Source organism: Arvicanthis niloticus, chromosome 1 (assembly GCF_011762505.2).
Source record: "Arvicanthis niloticus isolate mArvNil1 chromosome 1, mArvNil1.pat.X, whole genome shotgun sequence".
Classification (NCBI taxonomy): domain Eukaryota; kingdom Metazoa; phylum Chordata; class Mammalia; order Rodentia; family Muridae; genus Arvicanthis; species Arvicanthis niloticus.
Window position 1 is genome coordinate 135,820,816 of NC_047658.1, and position 20,504 is coordinate 135,841,319.

At 38.2% G+C, this 20,504-nt stretch overlaps 1 protein-coding gene across 2 annotated transcripts in view; it reads right to left on the reverse strand.

The window, feature by feature from the left end:
• Glis3 (GLIS family zinc finger 3) overlaps positions 1-20,504 on the reverse strand; it is a 418,755-nt gene that overhangs the window by 147,686 nt on the left and 250,565 nt on the right. The window lies entirely within an intron of this gene.

Here is a 20,504-nt window from a genome sequence, read left to right on the forward strand (position 1 = left end):
GAAGGAGAGGATGATGGACAGAGAGTCTGACATTAAAGTTGCAAGTTTGAAACTTTTGGTCGAATTCCCTGGCTTCTTAGACAGGTTTTTCTCATCTGTACAATGGGAATCTTTCTAGGACACTAGTGAATGGTTTTGTGGTAAGGATTCAGATAGCAAAACAAGCAGAGTGGTTAACAGAATATAGCCGTAGCTGCATAATCAACCTTAAGTCAACTTGCCCACTGCCCACCACAGAGTTCAAGAGAAGTCTCTAGATTCCAGGTTCCCACGGCTCAACTCATGAGTCACAGTTGGTTCCATGGCTGCAATACTTCTCAGTATCTGGCTTGCTATTATCTGTGTGCCATATCTCTCTCAAGGATTTTCTTCTCATACTCCCATACTTAACTTATGTGGCTCTTCAGTCTTCTCTCCATCCTTCTTCACTGCCATATGAGGTATCAGAGCTTTGCCATTGTAACAAAATGCCTAAGACAACCAACTTATAACGGGAAAAAGTTTTATTTTCTCCTGCCTCTTTGAAGGAAGTTGCAGACCATAATCAAGCAGATTTATTGTCTTTAGGCATTTGTTCAGGGAGGTATCATATTACTTGTAGGTACCTTTTGGGGCAAGGAGCATGTGGTGGAGCAAACCTACATACCTCACTCAGGAAGCAAAAGTTCCATTCAAGTGAATTACCACAGGAACGTAAAACCTTCCAACTAGGCTCCATATCTTACAGGTTCCATCACTCCCCTAAAGTCCTAAGGAACCAAGTCTTTAACATGAGATCCTTTGATTGACATTCAAGATCCAAACTATAGCACAAGGCTTTGTGTTTCCAGCTCTTGCCCTTCCCTTCCACTGGCTTCATCCCTCATACTGCCCTTGGTTTCTTGTCTTGCCAACAAAATTCTCTGAAAAAAAAAAAAACAAACTGATTCTGTTCTTCAATGCTTACAAAGCATCCTGCAGCCCCACTAATTTCAGAAGACTATCATGAGGGCAGCAAAGGAAGATGTGAAATCTCTCCTCATCTCTCGGTGCCTCTACCTTTCTGTGGGCTCCTCTGTTCGCTGGTTCCTGAGCATGCTGCACTGCTGCTCATAGACTTCTACAAAGAACACTGCTCTAGGCATGATCCAGATTCTCAGAAACCAGCTTCAGTGCCACCTCCAAGTGAAGCCTTCCCTGGCTTGCACCATAACCACACCCTACTGCCTCCAGTCCTCATAAAGGTTCTGATTTAGACCAAAAGTTCACTGCCAGCTATGCCAGATCCAGGTTTCAGCTACTCATCAAAGAAGGTCCTAAGAAAGTCTTGTTCCTCTGAACTTTAGATCTCCAAATGCTTGGAGCTTAGCTCCATGAAAATAGTTCCTTCTTTGTACAGAGGGAACTGGGACTGGGCTTATGAAGGGGCTATCCGTAATTTTCATGAAAGGGCAACATATCATTTCTTGCCTTGAGCTTGCCTCTGTGTAATCATGCACAAAATCAAATTGCCTTGATTGCAAATGAGAGCTAATCAACTCTGTTGGAACCTTGGTTGGCTTGACCTCAGCTCCAAGTTAGTTGCATAAAAGGCTGACTTCTTAAAGATCTCTTTCTCCACACACCTCAGGCTAGTATTCTCTGGGGTTTCATATGTAAGTAGTACTATTCTCAAGTATATGTCTCAATCTGTTAAGGTTTGTATTTCTGCAACATGGAGCACCTCAATAGCTTAAGTCTCACTGAACTCTTAAAAACTGGACCCATTAAACACAAGATAGTTTAACATTCTACACTTAAGAGTAGTACTGAGGGACTAAAAAATTGCATCTGATCGTCACCATTCCTAAAATACAAATGAAATCACAGTATTAAGCCTCTTGATCCATTATCATCATCTATTCCAAGGCCTAGAGGTTTCCACATGACACCAGTTGGCTAGAGGAGTCCTCTGGACTAGGGAGGCACAGCTGCTTTGTGTCTTGGCTCCCTCAGGATGCTCATGAATGTGTATCCCCTGCTAGACTGAAATGGATGCCACAGAATTGTCTGGCTTCAGTGTGGCCATAGCCTGGAATAGGCATGCGATGCTTCTGGGAAGCAGGCTGTGTTAAGGATGTCGCTTGACAAGCTGACGTAAAAGAAGCTATAAATACGCCTTTGATTCCTGATGCTGGAAAATTCTTCCTGACATGAGAATGGTGTTGCTTAGTGCTGTTGAATAAAGGCATTTCAAGACCTCTCAGGGAGTAGCTTAGGAGAAGCGTCCGCCCATTTACATGCCTTGAATATCACTGCTGTTCTTCTTCTGGGACTCTAGTAACTCCATGGAAGGAAACTGTCCTAGTCTCTTACAGGGGCTTGAATGTTCTGTGATGGCAGGAACCCTCTCTGTGCTGTTTTCCTATCAGGTTGCCTACAGGGTTACTGGCATGGAATGAAGAATTCTTCAAAATGCCCTAGTTTCCCTCTCACAGGCTTCCTCCATTTTCTCTATCATCCCCTCTCTCTTCTCTTTATGTATGCAAAACAAAATGTACCAGGTATCTACTGCTGGTCTTGAGACTGAGAAATGCAACCAGAATTCTAAACTGTGTGGACAGTCTTTAAAAAATGAGCAGGGTTCCATTTTCATAGAACAGTCAAGAGAGTATGGGGCATACCCATCATATTCATAGCACTTATAGTTTAATAGAAAAGATGCATCTGAAAAACTATAATCAATAATTACATATGAAGGTACTTGACAATGCAGAAATGGGGCCCTTCTCAAGAAGATGGAAATGTGAGAGATATGCAAATGACTACTCTAGGTATATCTTATTAAACACTGCTTGCTTTAAAGCTATTTTGCATTATTTTACATTTTGATGCTTTAAATGAATCAAAAATGATTATGAACAGTAGGTGAGTAAGGTACAATTCCAGTATTAATCTTAAATCTCTTTGAGTTCCAGAAGACGTACAGGAATTTTCATTACTACTTAAAACCAGTTCTCCTCGTTTCCTTCAAGGCCATACTGATATCTGAATCCTTCTCATCCCTCCAAAACCCTTGTTGGAAGTAAGGTTCCCTGATGCAAGTGAGAGTCTTGAAATACACTCCAGTGCACTCCATATACCTTTCTGTCCTCGTGAATGATGGATGCACAGGACTTGGAGAAGTATACCCATTCTTTTCTATTCTTCTACCACTCAAGTACACAGCATTACTGCCTTCTGGAGACATTCAATGTGCAATCTTGGATGCAGAGATCAAGCCCACAGTGGACATGAAACCTCCCAGTACCTTTATCTTTGATATCCTAGTTTTGAGAACTGTGAGGAATAAATTTTTTATGGCATAATTCTGACTTTATGTTCTAGTAATTTTTTTAACAGATCTTGCCTTGAGTTTATTTGTAAAAACAGCATAGGTCACTGGTCATCTGCAAATAGTGTGTGGGTGTGTCCCAGCAGTCCATCTGTCTTCACATTGGCAGGAGCCTTTTCTATGGGGCCTTCACAGGGGCCTGGCACCTTTGGGAGCCTGGGCTGGAGCACTCACTGCCTTTGCATTGTTGGCCTGCATCTTCTTCAGACCTTTCTTGTTGTGCTTCTTGGCAAAGCGCATGTTCCTCAGGAACTTGGGATCAACCCCCTTAAGAGATTCCTATCTTTGTGACCTGGGTTTCTTGATGCCATTTCTGTGCCATTTGCGGGACTGGTTGTGTGTGGTGTGGTTCTTGGACTTGGTCATGTCTGCATGGTAACCCGCGACTTCCGCAGTGTCTGGGCATGCTCTAGTAGTTTTTAAAAAATGGACTGGGATAGAGAGACGGGTCCAAATCTACAGCTTTGATCACCTTGTTTAACACAGAGGTCCTTTAGAGCTGTGAGGCAGTTTACCTCACAGCTACAGTCAGTACTCTAATCAATTTATAAACAACTCCTCATTTCGTCAACCTAAATAGCTATGCTCCTACAGTGAGGGTTCCTGAAGAATGCTAACCACAGTTAATAAGCACAATGTGAATATTCCATGGATATGCATTTTTTTTTGCAAAATGTTGTAAATGGCAAATATATTATTGTTGTTCAGTTCCCACGGGAGACAGATACAAAATCCCTTTCAGGTATCTAAATCCATAGATGTTCAAGCCCTTTATATAAAGTGACACCATGTTAGCATATAAACCACACACATCTTCTAGTTTAAACAGGCTCTAAATTACTTTAATACCAGGCACAGTGTGAGTGATACAAAAATAGTAGTAATGGTTGATTATTCATATAACAACGACAAGAAGTTCAGAACAGATGCAGGCTTTCCCAAATATTTTATATTTAAGGTTGGTTGAAATCACAGAAGTAGAAGCCATGGAGAAGATATTAATCACCCAACACATGCAGTTTTGTTAACTTTTTAAATTTAACTTTTGAAAGGGACAATAAAAACTTCATTCCTATTTTCAGACAACTTAAAAAGTTACTGGGAAGATGAGGTTAGGAGCACTGTGGTACATCAATCAATCAGACAGTGAGGGGCTGGGAGAGGAAGTTAAAGCAGTAGAAAAGAGAGAGAGGAGGTGGACCAGTATCCTAGCAATGTCACAAAACAGAAGGAGGACTAGGGTAGCTCTTCATGACAGGGAACAGAAGAAAAGCTCATCTCCATTGGGAAAGAGAGCCTGATGAAGATGGGGAACTCTAGGTGTGTACATGCAGGGGGAAAGAGAGGCAGTCTTCTCCATATAGAGGAGATAAAGGGAGAGATGGGTGGATATCAGGAGTAGAATCACCATCTACATTCTATATAAAAGATTATGCAGTCCTCAACAAAAAAAGTTATTCTACTATGGAATTATTTTGGCAAGAAAGTCTCTCTTCTTCTGTCTCTTAGATCTTGGCTTTCATCAACACTTACAGAAACCCATGCACATGAAATATCTAAGAGTCAAGGAATCATTGGTAGTTTCTTTTAAGGAACCAGGGGACAAATTAAATTAATAATGAACAAAAAGATGGGGGATGAGTATAAGGCATCAAAATTTAATCCCAGGGTAATGCTCAGAGCAGTAGACCAATACATAGACAAATCAAACTTTGAAGACCTCATATTACTCAAGTTTGCTCCCTACAGTGATAAAAGAGCCGACTGGACTCAAGGGGCTTCTGTCAGGCTTGTCTGAGTGATGTTGTTTCTCTTGGACTAGTTCAGAGTCACTTATTTTGCCACTTTATCAGTCTATCTTCCATTCTAGAAGTCAGGGAGTTTGGAGAAACTCAGGTTTGTTCTGTTTAAACTGGATCTTCATAGTGATTAATAGTTAGGCAGAACATTTTTTAGGGTAAATTGATCTCTTTCTTAGGTAGTTAACCAGACAGACTTGCATCTGAAATGATGAAATCAATGAAAACTCAAAACTGTAATACCCTTGTGACTTTATGGAGTTGGTACACTGTGAACTAATGTATAATTCAATACCCACTGGGTGGATGCATGCTGGGTGGATGGGTGCTGGGTGGATGAGTGCTGGGTGGGAAATGGGTGGAGATAGGTGAATAGAAGCCAACATATCCGTATTTTTTGTTATCATCTTCCTACTTATTGAAGACTTTCTAAACAAGAGACTCCATAAAAGAATGTTGCAATCAAAGTTTCTAACAAGCAGAAATACAACCTAATAGCCTTTCTTGGTTGTGGTCATGAGGTGATTTCTACTTTTCTGTGGCAGTGGACTATAGAATTCTTGTGTCATAAAATATTACCATCTAGGTCCAGAAAAATGGAGTTTTCTAAACGAATGCCTAACCAGTTGTTTTCCTTTTATGCAAGGACATCCAACCACCCAGCATATGATCAAAGGTTTCTAAGTATTTTTCACAGGCTCTAAGACCTTACATCTGGCCATAGAAAGAGAAAGTCACACAACTTTAATCTTACCCCACCTGCAAAATAAAATAATTGCTTATACTTAATAAATCCCTATGTTGGCTTTACCAATTTTATTACACCTTACAGAATGCCCCATTTTAGATCATCTGTCGCTCTCACACAGCACTTGTCCTAGTGTGGTGGTTTGAATATGCTTGGTCAAGGGAGTGGCACTATTGGCCTTGTTGGAGGAAGTGTGTCACTGTTGGCATGGGTTTTGAGAGAACTTCCTCCTAGCTGCCTGGAATCCAGTCTTTTCCTGTTTACCTTTGAAACAAGATGTAGAACTCTCAGCTCCTCCAGCACCATGCCTGTCTAGATGTTGCCATGCTTCCTGCCATGATGATGGGAACTGAACCTCAGAACCAGTAAGCTAGCTCCAATTAAATGTTGTCCTTTATAAGAGTTGCCTTGGTCTTGGTGTTCCTTCACAACAATGGAAACCCTAACTAATACACCTAGTTAGGATTTCTATTACAGTGATAAAACACAGTGATAAAATGCAACTTGGAAAGAGTAGGCTTTATTTCATCTTACAGTTTACAGTCCATCATTTAGGGAAGTCAGGCCAGAAGCCTGGAGGCAAAAATAAGTGGAGAGGCCATGGAGGAGTGGCGCTGATGGCTTTGCTCTTCATGGCTTGCTTGACCTGCTTTCTTATAGCACAAAGACTACCAACGCAGGGGTGGAATCACCCACAGTGAGCTGGGACCTCTCACATCAATCATCAATCAAGAAAACATGCCACAGGATTTCCCACAGGCAAATCTTGCAGAGGCATTTTCCTCAATTGAGCTTATCTCTTCCTAAATGACTCTGATTTGTGTCAAGTTGACATAAAACTAACCAGCACCGTACTACAGTATTTAGTTGCTGACGGAGAGACAGAAAAGAACATGAGAGGACAGAATATTCTTTTCCATTATTTGGCTTCCTCTAGATGCATGGAGCATCTTTACTTGAGAGGAACAGACAGAGAGACAGACAGACAGAATTTTGAGACTGATTTGCACAGCTGCATAATTAAAACAAAACCATCTGGCTGCTGCCCCCCTCCCCCACCTTTTAAAATTTTCTTGTCTCTTTCTTTATACAATCTTATGAAGTATAGCTCCTGTTTAGAGCATCCTGGTATAGAGACTCCATCTCTTGCATATGTTCTGTTTCAGCTTCTAACATAAGTCTCTGAACAGCAAGCAATGCCTGCAGTCCTTCTCACTTTTAAAACTCAACTGTTTTGTTGCATGCTCAGTGTTTATCTCTCACCCCACAGTATTTCAGGGTGACAGGAAAACGTAGGTACCATATTCCACTCTAACAAGTGGAGCATGGTAGAAAACAAAAGATTCCCTTTTCATCTCTGTAATAAAATCTTAGACTCTTATAAACATAGGTAAGATGCTCTTCAGTTTAATACCTAGATACATGAAAATTAATTTCAAAAAACTGGTAAGATTCTTTCTTACATTAGTTGCTTAGAAGAGCCAAGCCAAGTAAGCAAACAGAGATCAACGGAGCTGATTTTAGGCACTAGGTACTTTCAAATTTATTTTCACCAAAAAATGTCTTCAGAAACAGAAAATTAGCATTTCAGTTTCTCGTGTGTTTCCTAAACCCCCACTATACAATAGAAAAGGTTTCTAGCAGTTATCCAAAAGGAAGGCAGAAGAATGAAGACCCCAGTCACCAGTGGGTGACTTCGTCTTGAAGAGAAGGAAAAAGTATACAGGCTCCAAAGGTCTCTAAATGAGAAGATACTAGTGCCACAGTCAAGGTGAAGTCCAACAAGCCACACTCTAATTTCATACTCATCTACATGGAGATTCCTTCATGAGAAAATTCGTATTCTTTCTCCCATCACTAAAATTTAGACATGAGTGTTAGTAAAAGAGAAAACCTTCAGGGATTTCTAGATATAAAGCACTGATTCTTGATGTATGAAAATTTGGGGGTCACAAGGCAAACGTCTTCCTTTTAAAAATATACTCTTCTACCAAAAGCTGTGTGGCCAGCAACAGCTACTACTAGGTCAATTATTTGTCTTAAGAAATAATGTCATCAAGTAACCACAAATGAGCTTTCAAATAGTAGATAAATTTAGCAAAGACAGTAGGTTTGGTTGCATAAGAGAAACACAAGAGAATGAAAGATTACTCAAGATAATGAAAGATTTGCTGACCGGCCAGCACTCAGTGGGAACAGGTTTGACTATGGAGGGCTAATACCCTCAAGTCCAAGTGACTTACAGCTGCAATAATCGAACTCTGTAAAATATTATTTCTTCATGTTTCCCTCTAGTTTCTGTCATTCCCAATTTCAATTAAAACTTCATGATATTGCTAAAGTATAAACTGTGTAGTTTGTTCTGCCCACATCAATTATAAATTCATTTGTGGGGAGAAAAAAGAAGAGAATTCAATCAGTCATGGTAATTTTAAAAATTAAGCAAGGAACTGTCAAGAATGACTTCCCTGAAGGTAAAGGAAGTCTTCTTTTGTTAAATTATAGAATAATTTATAGAAAATTAAAAGCAGCAAATGGATTCTCAATACCTTGGGGCTACAGGGCCTAGAGAACGATGGTATTGTGTATGTCTGCACTGTAAGTGCCTACCTCCTCTGAAAAGATACATTCTGCCTTTAGCTAACACCACAAGTGATCTGAGCAGAGATCACTTGTTCCAGCTGTTGGCTCAGCACTTCAGAAATCCACCATGCCTGGAACTTGGTGCTGCTGCAAATTATTTCACCCTCGATCTTTGATGAGTATGGGTCTAATGTTAAGTATGAACAGAATTCCATTCCTCATTCACCACTCCCACTCTCGCTGTTTAAGCAGAGTTACGTGAGCTCCATATCAGTAGGAATACGTTCATGTTACTGTAGCCCTTCCTGACATTCCTTAGAGTGCCACATATTTCTGTGAATGTCCAAGCAATACAAGACCGGACTATCTATCTTGAGATCAGATCTAATAGTTAATAAAAAACACTGTCCGTTTCGGGAATGAAGCTTTCACAGACCAAGAAAGAGCAGCAAGCTGGTAGGTTATTTGTTTGCATGAGGCAACCCAAGTGAAAAGAATGAGCACTTCACACCAGATGCTCTGAGCAGTGCAGAGGGTCTCACAGACAAGAGAGAATGTTGAAGCTGTGAGCAAGCAAGTTGTGCGGATCAGACTTTATTCACAATCTGACCCAATCACCAATCACTTAGGAAGATGGAATGTCAACTGAAGACTTGCCTCAGTCAGCTTGTTCAGGGGTTGAGTCTGCAATCAACTGTATCTACTGATGACCGATGTCAGCAGGCACAGGTCACTGTGGGCATCACCATCTCTGGGCAGGTGGCCTGGTTTGTATAAGAAAGCTATCAGAGTATAAGCCAGAGAACAGTCAGTAAGGAGTGCTCTTTCATGATTTCTGCTTCAGTTACTATTTGAGTTGTTGGCCTGATTTTCCTCAATGAGGGACTATAACCTGGAGGTTTAAACTAACACACACCCTTTCCTCCCCAAGTTTCTTTTGATCAGTTTTTTATCTCAGCAACAGAATAACATTAGAAATCAAGACCAGATGGAATACCGCTACTAAAAGGCACAATGGAGATGGGTTAGCAGGGATATAAAACAACCTGGATGAGGTCTCATAAGCTTAATGCCACTTACTCAAAGCAAATACAACAGTCTCATTGGAACTTCTGCCTGGCTAAGGAGGGTGGAATGAGACTCAGATATAGTACATAACTGAAAGCAACAGAGAGAACAGGTATACACCTTTAACTGTGGCTACTTGGGCTAGGAAAACAGAATCATGGAGAGGGGCCCAAATTCAGTAGGTGACTCAGTCTTGGGATTCTCATTGTCTCTATAAGCCTGATATTTTTCCCCTTCCAGGGTACACTAAGACAAGAATACTACCACAGGAGTCCTCTACTGAGAATCATTCAGGGACCAACTCTGAGAATCCTCTTCTCATTTCAAATAGCACCAACAGAGGAACCTCTAAACATAACATATACCAAGCCAAACAAAAAGTCTCACAAAGACTCTTAAGAGCTACATTGCCACTGCCCATCAAACGTGCAAAGATGCATGCACTGAACCTCGACAGGGAACTTCTTCCCAAAGGGAAGTTTGAAATAATAATTAGCATTCACAGACACAACAGACAAAGTTTCAGGATAAAAGTGAAATTCACTCATCAACCATGAACCAAGAAAACCACCAACATCTATGAAAAAAAGACAACCAACTAATGCCAATATCAAAATAAGTGTGATAATTTGGATGGTAGAAGTATCTTTAAAAGACTTTTAAAGGCATCTGTCATAAAAATGCTTCAATGATCAATAACAAGTTCTCCTGAGACAAAAGAGATAAAGTCTCAAGTAGAGAGATGAAAAGCTATAAAAAAACAAAAACAAAGACAAACAAACAAACAAAACAAACCTAAAATTATGCTATAAACTAGAAACTGATACAATCTTTAAAATTTTCTCTATTGGGCTCAACGGTATGATGACCAAGGGGGGAAAAAACAGTGGAGTTGAGTGTAGAGTTGATCAACAAACAGTAAATATATGAAGTCAAATACTTAACAGACTGTTATTAGAGACCTGTGATCAAGAATAAAAGAACCACTGTTTTTTATCATCAGATTTCAGGGAAAGGAATGGAAGTAAATTAATGTCTCAGCAATGATGGCTAAAACATCCCTCCATTGGCAAAGTATACAAACCTACAATTTAAAAATACACAACAAATTCAAACAAAAACATTTCATCTCTATTAAGATGCAATGTAATAGGAGACAAGATGGGGCAGAGGTTCCTCCACCTTGTATTTTTGCTAAGGCCATTTTATGTTTAACTAGAGTTTGATCTCCTTGATGGGAAGCCCCACACATTACCCAAATATATTCTAGGGACCCACAGTCAATGTGCCTTCAGGTAAAATAGCCTCTGTTAAATAGCTTGACTGCACAAAACCTCCCCTGCCACTTCCAAGTAAGATACCAGGATTTTTTTGTCAAAAAAAAAAAAACAAAAAAAACCACCCTTATTCTAAACAAGCAGCACTGCTCTTGGGTCCCAAATACCTGAGCATGGTCCTAGCTTTCAAATGGCTACAAACTGTTTCTGAGTAGTCATCACTAGTGGACTCATCATAACAACATCACAATTAAAAATTTTAAGACTAAAGACAAAGAAAAATGCCTTGATAGGGCACAGATAAAAGACTATGTTGTTTATGGGAATACCAAGCTGAATGGCAGTGAGATTTCACCCCAACTTTACTGAGTTGTAGCTCGAGATGTTGTTTCTAGAATACATTCAATGACTTAACACTTCAGATTCATCAGAACTAACTGATTACAGTTACGACTACTGTTACTACTGATGATGATTATGATGAAGAAACAATAACCAGAATGGAGTATTTTCAATACTTGAAATAGAAAGACCTATTGACAGCAACTTTTATATGTAGAGAAATTATTCTGCCATAATAAAAGGAAGTTTTCTTTTTTCTTTCATAGTTTAGTAAAACACATACTAAAGAATCTAGTTTTAGGATACTTACCCTTAAAGATTGCTAATAAAAGTCTTGAAACAGAAAGAAAACATTATAAGAAATACTTCTGTATCACCAGAAAGAAAAAAGATTAACCAGAAAAGCAGACACATCACTGCATGCAATAGATTATAATTTTCCTCATGAGTTGGTGATTAAATTTAAAACACCATCTGATATTCAAGATGATATTTAAAAGTGGCAAAGGTAAACATACTTAAATAGAAATTTTCTCTCCTTTACATAAAATGTATCTGAAAAAGACACAGGCCCTAGAACAGTTAAAATAGTCACAAAAAAGAATAAAAGTGAGAGAATCTTAGTACTTAATATTATAGTATTAGTCACTAATTGCTATTAGTCACTAATTAGTTCCAGTAATTAGAGCAATGTAGTATTAATGAAGACACAGAACAGCTGAACAAAACAGAGAGCTGCAAAGTACATTCGGTTAGATATGCTGGACTGTCATGTGACAGGGCCCAGACTAATTCTACGAAAGAAGGCTAGCCTTTGAAACAAATGGTACTGGGACCATTGCACAAAAATAATCAACTGATAAACTCTGGCTCACAATTCAGACTTCACAAAAACTTAGCTGAAAATGGACCATGGGTTTAACTGTAAAGCATAAAGCTATGGCACTTGTAGACCAAATAAAAATAAATATTTGTGATCAAAAATTAAAGTTCTTTCACTTGGTGCTAAATCACGAGCCACAAAATACTAATGTGTGTTCTCATCAACAATAAAACTTTTCTTGAAGAGAATGAAAGCCAAAGAGATTGGGTAGAAGAGTTTGCAAATCACTTATCCACCTGGGACAAGTATACAGATAATGAAGAATACTCAACAATAATCAAGCAAACTATCTGATCACAAAATGTAAAGGCACAAACCGTAATTTTACTGAAGATGACAGATGGCAAATGGAAAGATCTTCAGCATCACTGAATGTTAACTTGAAGAGAACGTAAGTTAAAACCACAGTAAGATAACTCTTTGTACCCATGGAAATGGCTAAAATATGAAGTGATAATATCAAATACTTGTAAGGATGTGAAGAAATTAAATGACTCATACATTGATGGCAGGAAACTAAAAAATAAAAAAAAATAGAGCCAGTCTGAAAGTTTTCTTAAAAAATAAACATAAAATTACAACATAACCTAGCAATCACAAATTAGGGTTTTACCCACGGAAGTGGAAATTTATGACCACACATAAAAGCCTGTATACAAGTGCTCATAGCTGTTTCTATGTGTAATAGGCCAAACTGGAATCAGGCCAGATGTCCTTGACCAGTACAATAATTAAACTAGCAAACTGGAAAACACACTGTATACCATCCCTTGGACATCAAAACTAAAATATAGATACACAGAACAAATTGGATGGACCTCCAATAAATTATACTGAGTGCAAAAGCCAGTTATAAGAGGTTACATATTGTAGGATTCTATTTATATTGCATTTTTGGAACGAAAGCATTTTAGCAAGGACAGATTTATCAGCCTGAAGAAAATGAAGGTCACTGTGGCTGCGGAACAGGTGGATGAGGTTATGACAGGGGAAAAAATGATGCTGGTGGTTTGAGAAATACTCAGTATCTTCACTATTCTGCTCAGTACAAAAACCTAAATGGCAAAACTGTACACACATGCATGTACATGCATGTGCATGCATGCTCACACACATACACACACACCGAGGCCATAACCCACGTTATTTTTCGAAATAATGAGAGAATAAGCAAATTATACTAAGGGTTCCTTGTTTCTTTCGAGTAGGTATGAATCTGCAATGATCTCAAAGAACACTTGACCTTAAAAATCTAAAGTCACTAAATTGTGAATCTAGGTGACACTTCTTCCATGAAGTTTATTTGTTTAAGTATGGCATGTGTAAGAGGCAGAGAGAAGGAATGTCACATTCATTCATTCATTCATTCACTCACTCATTCACTCATTCGTTAACAGCATTAGAATCTCCATGGAGGAGGCATGTTGGAAACATCACACCAGTCCATTAGTAAATACTGAGAACTAGCAGGTCCACAGGAATAGACCCACCAAAGGTTGGTCTGCATTTGGCACAGTACTGACCCATGATGGGATATGAGCTGGGTCTCTTGGCGTGTGAGGAACATAATTTACCCCTAATGACGGAGATGTTTTGTTGACTATGAGTTTACAGTATTTGTATAAGCATACATCTCTTCATTTGGAATAGTCTTCTATTCCACAGAAGACTGAAGTAGTACTTGACTCTCAAAGAGCCAAGGACAGAATTAATCTGAAGCCATGAGGTTAACTTTCATTATCAAGTAACTGCACATATCCAAGCTTATGGCAGTAAAGTGCACTGCCTCTCATAAAATTTAACTTCATATATATTGAATGACAGAGCTAAGCTTCCCATGCCCCCTGCCAAAAACCAGGTTCATTCCTGCCAATAAAAGCTGTTCCCAAATTTGAAGAACAGGCCTAATCAACAGGGGCTCTTTGTTTCAATGTGGAACAGTTTTGCTTAGCAAGAAACCAGATTAATATTTTGGGTACAAAACTCAGGGCTGAAGACCATGACAAGAATTTTTTTGAGTATGATTCCTCAAGCAAAAAGCAGCCCCCCAGTATGTTAGTGAAAATGTTCAACTCCAGCAACATCTCAGTTATGTATTAATGCAGAAAAGGAAGAGTGGAGCAGCAGACATCTTGAACAAGAAGCTTTCAAAGGTCTATCCCCAAGACATTTTACAGACAGCATGCAAACTGATGAGCTAGAAGTCAATGTTCATCCTGGCTTTTACTGTTTTCTTCCCCCCACCCCCCACTCCCAAAGCTCTTTGATGAAGATACCAAGAGGAATCTCACCAGATGTCACTAGGCACTTTCTCAAGAGTGTTTAGGAAGAGCTCAGATAGTGCAAATAAAACAAGATGAATCAAGTAATAAAAAATAATTAAAGCCAACCTTGATGCAACAGATGAAATGGCAACATCATTTGAAAGCCTAATACCCTGCAGTATGGTAATTTTCACAAAACTATAAAAGGATCTCAGTTCCGTGGCTATATCTTCATTTTCGGTATCTTACATGGTGCTCGACTGAATTACTGACACTTTCTTGTTTTAATTATATTTTGAGGTTTTAACTGTTGCTTAGCTTGGGTATGGCCAATATTTTCTGCAATTATCTTAAGTGGGCTGAAATCTTAAGTGAGACTTCATACGACATCTTAATGCCAATTACTTTGAGAGAAACTAAAATCAGAGTTTATAGTATATTGTTGATGAAAAAAATCAGGACTCTTCTTTTGAAACTTTCCCTTAAGACAGAATTGTCTGTTCGCATCCCAAAATAAATTTTAGGGGTAGGAAGTGATTTTTTAAATCTTAACTATTTAAAATGTAGAAGTTCAAAATGAAAGAGAATAAATTAATGAAAATTAGAAGTCTATTTTAATGATAATAGTTTCTTTGGGGAGAAGTGACAACAAAGAAATCAGTTTCCTTCTTCAAAGTGTGGCTGGAAAAAGGTCAAAAACCAAAATAACCCTTGGTTTTCCTAAATCAAATACCAACAAAGAAGAGATTCTGAAGAACAGGGGTTGGTAAGGATATTAGCCTACGAACTCATCAGGAATAAAGAAGCTAGTTTCCACTATTAAGCACTAAATTAGTGTAACTTCTTTCTTTTTTTTTTTTTATTTTTGTGGATTCCTTCAATAAAGTTTTTATTAAAAAAAAAAAAAAAAACTATCAACGGTGCTTTCACTGCCTCAGTAAAGCCTTGTAAACTAGTGTATAAGCTTTCATTTGTACAGTGAACACCAAGGGTAGACATTACTCCCTCCAGCAGTCTTGGTGTTGACCAATTCTGATAAGGTCAAATATTTTTATCCCATAGAAGGAGGATTGAAAAAAATCTCTCTTGTTTAGTATGATGTGTGTGAACATTTTTCCACTTGGGAAAAAAGCCTTTGCAAACTCTTGCAGAGTGTTTTCCCTGTGTGACATTAAGCCAGCAGCTCCATCCCTCAGCAAGGACAGCTGCCAGGGTAAACCATATCTTTCCTGGCTTCACACGTGAGCCAGATGTTGGGGATTTTCTGGGCTACGAGATCATGGAGGAAAGGGCTTTTGCATTTCCTGTGTTCTCACGCCATCTCTCAAACTTTGAAGATTTATAACTAGTCAACAGTACCATAAACTTGCCTGAAAATATCCCCTGAGAAGAACCCACTGACCATGTGGCTGGGTACCATTTGCCAGATCAGGATGTCTCTGTGCAACTTCCTTCCCCTGAGCCATTCTGAGGAAACTCAGCCTGGCAGGTGTGACCATTCATCTTATGAGACCTGCAACACAGGGCAGTTTTACTTCTATTTCAAATGCAGTTTATTTTCAATTGATAGAAACAGAATGAGTGCTTGCTCCTCACAGATGTCTGAGAGACACATAAAAGATGTATACTCATTTAATATATATGTATATGTACCTATAAAAGCCTATAAAACCCCACTCTCATTGAGAACCCGCATGAGTTTCACAAATTTCCTAAGAATAAAGAATTTGAATGTCTATAAATGTCACTGTAAGCATGCATGCTTGTACATATATTTAAACATTCTAAATATAACTCTTTTGATAATTAAATATTCTTAAATAGTTTTTCTTGTTATATAATTATATAAAAAATGTTTGGATCATAATTAAGTTTATAATTTCCCTAACAATGGAAACTTGGGTAATCTCTGAATTTTGTTATGCTTTGTCTGGGAGATTAAGCACAGTCTCACCATATACTTCAGACTGACCTAGAGGTCTTGACACAGACAGCACTGGCCTTGAACTTGAAATCCCCAGCTTCCTGAGTGCTGGGATTACATATGTAAGTCACGAACCAACTAGAATTGCACCAATAAGCTCAAAAATACCAGGCAAACACTGGACCACTGAGCCACAACCAACCCCAATTTTCTTCCTACTACAAATAATTTTATTTTCTATATACCATCTTACAAATAGTTTGATACTGAGTTATCTTTTCTGAACAATCTACTGTTGCCTGCAGTTTCCCAACTCAAACATGCAAGCCTAATTAACCAGGAAGCTAGTTAAACACAGAGATTTCTAGATGCTATCCCTGGATTTTCTTCATTGAAAAGGTGTGGGGTCAGACCTCAAAATTTGCCTTTCAAGCAGGTTCATGGAGTCAAGCACACTTTGTAAACCTTAGAGAATAGCTTCTTTGTGTTTGTGACACTGGTGCCAGGAAGCCACTGTGACTTACAGAGACTGATGCCGTGAAGGTTTCCCACTGCGGTTTAGAAGACTGACCACAGAGAAGTGTTTCCTACTGCCGAGGTCCTTCTGTCTTCTCTTTAATCAAAAGCTGCTTCAGTTCACATTTCTCAGCACCACTGTGGCCTGAGCTATGCTCAGGAACCTGGGATGCCAAAAACGGTGAGCAAAGTTATGCTAACAAAAAAAGCATGTAATGATGGTGCTTAAATCTTGACTTAGGACTCATATTTCTTATAAAACATGGCAAGCATATAAAGCTATGACTTTGTAAAAAATCTGCATTTTGTGTGAATAAATTATAAAAATTAATGAAATCGTATAACCAGCAAAATTATTCAAGAATATTTAATTTATCACATTTAATGTCTCCCTGAGGTTGGTCTATAGTCAATGTATACATTAACATTCTCTTCCTAAAGATCAAAACCCATTCCTTACATACTTATCTCCCCTACAATATAGTAGACCATCTAAAGGGATGGCGAAAATGTTTTCCCAAGTAGAGTCTTTCATATGGCTAATCTGGTAAAAGAGCAAGCACGGTGTGAGAGCCACAGAGAAATTCCCCTTCAAACTGAATAAAAAAGAACCTGTGAGAGGGTTTCACTGTTCCACGGTGAGACAGTCTCACAGCTCTATGCATGCTAGAACTTGACTTCCGGGAAGCCAGGGCGAAGCAGCCCATCATGCTCCAGTTTGGGATTGGCCCCAAGAGACCTAAAAGCTTGAAGGAAGAATTTTCAAATGATAAAAGCAAATGCAGTAGAAAACAAAACAACCTGACCTACTGTGAGGAGTCTATAAAGTCTCACCCCTGCCCTGCAGACAAAGCTGTCTTGGTGATCTGTGAAAGACTGAGGGGAACATCCCTTAAAAATTCCTTAAAAGGCCCCTTCGAAATTTCTAAAAGTTGCTGGCATTTCTAAAACATGGATTTGTGTTCTGAACTAGAGTCCTTTTGGAGGTTTAAAACACGACTGCAATGATGCTTTAAGTTTTGTAGGTATCCTGGAATGAGTCATGCAAACGGAGGCCTTGAAGAATTCCTGTGATACACTTGTAAAGACCAAGAGTTTACAGAAAACCTCGTTACTCCTTGTGACAGTCAACAGGATCTATACTGCAGAATGCAGCTGGACGATCACCTGCAGCTCTTAAGGAGAACTAAGTAAAAATACTGTGAGGCAAAGGGAAGACTTGATTAACTTTACTTTTTCATAAGTGAAAGCTATGTATTAGTATGTAAACATTTGTAGGGTTCATCTAAGGCAGATTTTAAGGGAAATAGTGACATGATGTTTATATCAACAAATAATAAATTATTAAGAGTTTAAAAAACTTCAATTTATCTTTAAATAATAAGAGAAATAATAATAAAAATAATAAGAAGAAAGTAAGTTTTAAACAGCACTCACATAAAGATGAAGTCCCAAACTGGTTACTTTATTATAATTATAAATTTGGTTAGTTTCTGACACTGACTAGCAAAGGAAAAATGGAGAAACTCAACATTTCTGTGAGTACATTATAAACTGAGAAGAAAAAGATGAACACAAGTAACCATAAGAAACAAATAAGCAACAACAACTAAAACCCTGAGAAACTGTAAAATAATACACAAAGCATTAAAATAATGGTTTTAAAATCTAGTTATCCATCTTGCTTACTTTCTGGATTACCCTTGTATAATTCTTATTTCAAAATTAAGCCAGTAATGTCTAATCAGGTACACATACACACACACTCCACCCCCACACACACAAATATACACAAACATTTTTCTTACTCTCTAAAGCAAACGGTTGCGTATTGTATACACAGTGCATAGTAGTTTACAATTTTCTGTTTACTATTTAAAAATTATCTTCGGTATCAAATCATAACTGTTTATAGAAATCTCTTTCATACTTTTACATGTCAGAGTATTGAACTACTTTGCTATGCCACAGTTCTTTAACCCATCTCTAGAACTGCAATTCTGGTTTCCAATATTTTGCTATTACAACAGATACAAGACATAATTGGTCCTAATGAATTGTTTCAGACATGTAGAAACACAAATTGCTTCCTAAATGTACAAGCACTTTATTGAGCTAAAATTTCAGAAGTAGGATAGTTTCTTTGAAGGATAAATCAATATGTAAGCTCTTCCATGGGCTGTACTCGCCTGGTATTTTCTTTAGCAATGAACCAGAAAGTTGTTTTTCTAGACTCTCCAAGAGTGCTTTTCCTAGCAAAGTTTAAATTCTATGCATGAGAAATCATGAGTTTGCAATGTAAATTTTCTGAAAGTTGTCATTTATAACACAAATACAGAAGCATACAATATGCCTAAGTGGGAAGACTGGAGAAAGACATAAGAGATCCAGTTAGAAGCATAAAAAAGACTCACTGGCAAATCTCACAGAAGAGGAGAGCAAACTAAGATAGAAGGAAAACTTATGGAAGAAAGGATTCCCGCTGCAAACATCCTGATAATTTCATACTTGAGATCAAATGTCAGTTAAATTCTAATCAAAAGTCCAAAAGAGTTTTCAAGAACCTTGATTACCTTATCCTGTAATATATATGAAGAACTGACAGCCAAGAATAGCCATGATCATCTCAGAATCTGTTTTATTAGATGACAAAATGTGCTTCCACATCATGTGATAGTCAAGCCTGAAGACTGGAGAAGGGCAACAGTGAGGACCAGGGAAGCCAATAGGGGAACACTCAGGAAGGACACTGCTGCGCAGCAGTGTCCAGAGTCATAGAGAAAGTGTAAGAACCTGTAAAATACTTCAAAGAAAACTGATTATCCAGTAAAGTACTGGAAACAGATTCTAATGCCTTAACATTCACTTAAAAAAAACTGAAAAAAAAAAGAAAAAAATTACAGATCAGGTTAGAACATTTGTATTTTTTTAAAAATTCAAACAAGAAAAAAAAAAAAAAAGAAAACCATGAGGATTATCTGAAGACTCCAAGGTAGAAAAGGCAGCTTAGAGTGAAAACAGGCATAAATCGCATTCAGAAAAAAAATTAAGAGTGCTCATCAGAAGACACCAAAGCAACGAACTAGATGATAATCTCCTAAAGATAATACCTTGAGTCTATGCAGAAAGAAATGGACAGTTCCATGTAGAATAGAAATACACAAAAATTCGTGGGATTTAGCTAATGAAAAATTTAAAGGAAAGAAACTGTATTTCAAAGCAAAATACAAATGGACAGTGAATATACTATACTCATGAGAATACAAAAAAAATTCAAATAAAAAAAAATTAATGTGGGTCAAGCTTAATAGTTATTACACCCTTAATCCCAGTACTTGGAAGGCAGAGGCAGGCAGATGTTCGAGGCCAGCTTGGTCTAGAGAGTTCCAAGACAGACAAGGCAACAAAAAGTCTACAGTGATACAGTGTTTCCAACAAAGGTGCCAAGATTAAAATGCCTGACAGTATCAAGAAGCAAGCAGCAAGAGGGTGGGGGGAAGCAACACCGTAGTGGTGTGTGTGTAAGTTAAATGCATGCCTCAAAGAAAAAGGTATAAAACTTGAACATGTTCAAGTAATTTCTCCCTTAAAGCTCTTGGGCATATTGATGCCTCCCAGTAAATAATGTACAAAAACGTTCAATGTAGTAAACAAGCACAAAAAATATCAGCATGTTGTTAATCAGAACAGGAAAACTTGAGATAATTCCAATACATGGTGGCACTCCAAGTGATTGATAAAAATCACC